This window comes from Pteropus vampyrus, unplaced genomic scaffold (assembly GCF_000151845.1).
Source record: "Pteropus vampyrus isolate Shadow unplaced genomic scaffold, Pvam_2.0 Scaffold37, whole genome shotgun sequence".
Taxonomy (NCBI): Eukaryota; Metazoa; Chordata; class Mammalia; order Chiroptera; family Pteropodidae; genus Pteropus; species Pteropus vampyrus.
The window spans coordinates 5,955,886-5,960,624 of record NW_011888818.1 but is presented as its reverse complement, the minus strand read 5'-3'; the positions used below and the strand labels follow the sequence as shown (position 1 = coordinate 5,960,624).

Sequence of the window (4,739 nt, the reverse complement as noted above, 5' to 3'; positions counted from 1 at the left end):
GGTCCTTAATCCATTTTGAGTTAATTTTGGTATGTGGTGATAGACAACAGTCTACTCAATATATTCTAAAATATTTTCCTGCTTTTTATATATAGTAATGTCACAGGCATTACAGCAGCTTTTAATCTCTCATGTCATTATATATTAAATATAATGACTGGTTTATTTAAATAAGACATGTTACAGAATAGCTGCACAGTTTTGGGGGTCATTTTAATCATTCTATTGCTTGTGATAGAAGTCAAGGTTATAGTGCATGGTACTTTTTTGGTTGCAAGTAAAGGAAACAAAACTCATAATATATGTTACATATACAAGTTTACCTATATAATTATAATTATATATAATTGTATGCAGAATTCTATGTGTAATACATGTATAATTATATATTTTTATATGTAGCATATACATAAAGAAAGATGTAGAAGTAGTTCACAAAAACTTAGGAAGAACTATGAAAACTAGGAACTGGGGCCTCAGGGTCTGAAACTGGTTACTCAGCACCACTAACATTGTCACTGTCCAGTTTTTATCTCTTCTCATGCATTGGGGACCATATTCACTGATTGTGGCTGCCAAGCCACCATGAGCAGTGAAAACTTATTTCTCCCCATGTCTCCTTGGGTCCCATGACCACACCAGAACAAATCACTTCAAAGGGCAGTGTGGGCTTGTTATTAGCCAGGCCTAGTCTCATTGGCTACTTTGGTGGCCAGGGGAGCAGAAGGTTTTAATAGAAGAAGGAGAAAGGAAAGTTTGCTAGGTAGATATATGCAGCTACCTTAGTCTGTTATATTCTATGTCATGGCTGCCCAGGGTTTACACTGACTTTTATTCTCATACGCACAATTTCAGAATTCCTAGCATAATACAACTGTCACAGGTGAAATCACATATGCATTTACTCCACTCTTGAAAGGGAGAGCACCCCAAATAACATTGTTACCTCATCTAGCTCCAAGACCAGAACCCCTGAGTAATGGGTATGTCTGGTTATGTGGCTTCTTTTAGTCTGTCGACTTATGGCTAATTGATGCATCTAACCACCCCCAACAGACTGAATAACCAATAGTGAACGGAAAACAATGGGAGCTTCCATTTATAAAGGGGAAAACTGAAAATGCATGAGATGTGTTGGACTGGTCCACAGCGTATCCTCTGCTTCTGCGCCTGGTCGGCCAGTCCAGCTTCCCTGACTCTCAACCTGGTAAGATTCCTCATATCCAGTCACCTACAGCACTGTGGCTAATAAACATGCAGAGATCACTTCTCTTTAGGGAGCTGCTTTAGCAATCCCCTTCCTGTTGATTTTGGAGCCTGGGAATTGTTTTAGAAGTTGAGTATTATGGGCTTTTTTCTAAGCTGGATTTTCTTTGCTAGTTTAACTTACTTAAAAACCTACCAGGACGCCAGTCTATTCCATTCCTGGGAAAATTTATAGCTAGTAACCAAAGCAATACATTCTAATATCACGGTCTTTAACTCTGGACAATGTCCTGTTCTGTTGCAGTTATCTCTTAGCAATAGGCCTGGGGGCTCTGCCCATTAGACCAAATGTCAACCTGCTACTGCCATGGCTCAGCCTACAGCAAGAGGCCAGGCAGGGAGGCAGAGCCCATCTCCTCCCCGTCCCAGTGTATAACCCAATGGGGAGTATTTAGCAGTGGGAACAATATCACCTCTGATAGGCATAACATACTCATCAGGAAATGTTCGTGGGTGGTGGGGTCAAGGTCCCTTTTTTTTTTGCAGCACCCAGATTCTTGTCTTACATCAAGTATCAGAAAGAAAAGGCACAGCAGGAAACTTACTGGTGGAAGAGAGGCCAAGGATCAGGCTTTCCCCATTTCCGAGGACAGTTCTATGCTCTATCATGTACACTCTGTTTCTATTATCACCTGCTTTTACTTACAGAGAATTTAACACTCACCCTCACAGGTCCTGGATGACTGGTCACAGGAGAAAGGTCAGCTGCAATCTGCTCTCTTTCTGCTTCTATCACATGGGTCAACTTGGATGAGAGCTTGTTTCCTGCAGGATCTTCCTGAAAGCCAGAAGTGATATTTAATCGGTTTACCTGTAGGACCAGAACTTGTTAAAACATTGAAAGAGCTATAGCCTCTTTTCAGTTCCTTCACTACCCTCCACCCTTCCTTGGTGCCCTAGCCCCTCCCAGTATCTCCTAGAAGACACCACAATCAACAACTGAAGAGTCAATGTGGCATCCAGCAGAGCCTCAGGGTCCAGCTCCACACCCACATCCATTCTAATTGGTGGACCCAGGAATGTACCAGTTGTTAACCATATTTTGAATGTCATCTTTACTGAAATCCACAAGAAGTAGCCAATAATCTTTAATAATCTGATATTTCCTGCCCACTCCCCTGAAGTTCCTTGTAAGGAATATGATCTGAATCCCAATAAATAGTTAACAATTTAACCATTTTTTCCCCCCTGTAGTACATTAAAGGGATCTGAGCCAGGATAGAATGAAATACCATGCACACTTCTTTCCACACCCCAAGTAAGCCAAGTTTTATATTTAAGGTCATACTTTAAGGTCTATGATTTGAACACCTCACTTCAGGTTTGAATTTTGCATTAATTAATGTTTTTACTTGTAACTTAAGCCACCTCTGTCTAATTTAGGCACTAAATAATATTTATTGGAAAAATACTAGTTCTCAAGGAGTTAAAAAATAAGAAAATGACTCTAAGTTTTCAATAAGATGCCAGAAAATTTACATTTGAAAGAATGTTGCATTTTAACATGGCCTCTTTGAAAGACTTTGTATTTATTCCAACCAAACCATCATTGCTCAGACTTTATTTTTGGACTAACTTTGAATTGCTTTTATAACTCATATTGCATTCTTTTGAATATCTGAATTATGCCAAATTTTTGCCCTTTGAAAGTAGATTTGATTTTCTTAGAAAATCATTCGAAATCACATTTAGTGAATGAGGTAACTTATCAAGGTGAGTAATACTGGTTTGGGTAATGATTTTTTTAAAAGTTTCATTTTTTTTTTTTTGTGGCAGAGTCTGGAAAGTAGGGGCAAATCATTCTCTTCTGATTACTTACAATTCTTCCTCTCTTTGCCTAGTGAATTGCTAACAAGTTGATAAAAACTGGTTAATAATTGGCTAAAAATCACCAGCCAATTGCGAATGGCCCAAAAAAGAGAATATATGCCAAGGAAAAGGTGAATCTCAGAGTCCAGGTTCAATGGGTACAGCAAACTGACCCAATAAATTAGGGAAGGGCCCTATTACAGAAAATAACTAAGGACTGTACTTCTGCCAAGAGCAATTGAACCAGAAGATGGGAAGTTGTGGAGAAAACTATCGACTCATGGTAGTGTGCTGTATTGAGAAAGCATGATTCTGGCAGAAAGAACTTTGGAATAAAGTAGACCTGAGTTCAAATCCTGCCTTCTTCAGGTGACCTTAGGCAAGTTATATTTCCCTCCTGGGAGCAGGTTGTCTAATTCAGCAGTCCCCAACATTTTTGGGACTAGGGACTGGTGCTCCTATAAGAACCTAATGCCTGATGATCTGAAGTGGAGCTGAGGAGGTAATGCTAGGGCTAGGGAGTGGCTGCAAATATGAATGAAGCTTTGCTCACCTGCTGTGCAGCCTGGTTCCTGCCTTGGCCCTGGGGTTGGGGACTCCTGGTCTAATTTACAAACTGGGGATTTTCACACCTACATGTGGGTTTTTGTAAGAATTACATGTGAATTCTTGTTTTGAAAGCCTCGTGCAATGCTTAATACATCAAAAAGAAATAGTAATATTGTCTCATCCTCAGTGCCAGAAATGATTGTGTGCTAATTTACTGAAGCAAAAGATGAGGACTGAGGAACTACTATTCCACAGTCCCATGTAAGTAGCATAAAGAGTCTCCAGATAAGAAACCATACAAAAACAAATTCAGGAAGTTTAATATTCTATATGCAGTCTAAGGTCAATCAAAATGTGTTAAAAGTATGACAAGCGAGAGGAGATAAGAAAAGAAATTGCTTCCTGGGTAAATACCTCTGCCTCCTTTTACTGTCTCTGGCCTCCTGCAGCTGCATCCAATTTCTCTGATGGCCAAAGCCTTCTCCCTGCCAGCCTCTGGGTTGACAGGTACAACTCACAGGAGCCCAGCGGGGCCTTTGGGTTCCCACAGAGTGTTAAATCAACTCGGTGTTAGGAGCCTGAGCACAGTGTTTAATTTCTGACCAGTGGGAGCTTCTGGATTGTCAATGAACACTCAAAAGGATGTTTTTTAATTTTTTTTTTTTTAAATTCTGTTTCCTATAGCAACTAATTTGCAAATATTTACTCTTTCTGAGTCTTCAAAGAATTCTCTTTACCTGAATTTTTCCTTAAGGCTTTGTTTGCTGATTTTATTTTATCATTAATTTTTAGTTAACTGATGCTTTAGGGAGGATAACTATCCATAGAATTTTAGGGAGCATTATGAAGGGGGTATTTAGCCCCTTGGGTGCTGGCGGCTTTCCTCTTCCAACATGGACTTAGAGGCAACTTTGACAAATACTGTTCCTGGCCCGAATTTTCGGGCTTGGCCAGAAGTCTCCGAAGGAAGTCTGCTGGACTGAGGTGGACTTTCTCCCCTTCTGTCTCACAGATTCTCTGATGTGCGGCTCTTCTTTTCATATGTGTGATACATGACCCTTCACAGTTCCCAGGTTTTTCCTGAGGTGACTCCATGTCCCGGCACACAGCATGGC

At 40.2% G+C, this 4,739-nt stretch overlaps 1 protein-coding gene across 1 annotated transcript in view; it reads right to left on the bottom strand.

The window, feature by feature from the left end:
* Positions 1-2,129, bottom strand: part of TACR1 (tachykinin receptor 1) — a 250,379-nt gene extending 248,250 nt beyond the window's left edge. Inside the window, exon 1 of the mRNA XM_011358084.2 lies at positions 1,931-2,129. The gene's annotated coding sequence lies outside the window, so the exon portion shown is untranslated. The remainder of the gene's footprint in view (positions 1-1,930) is intronic.
* Positions 2,130-4,739: the final 2,610 nt, after the last annotated feature.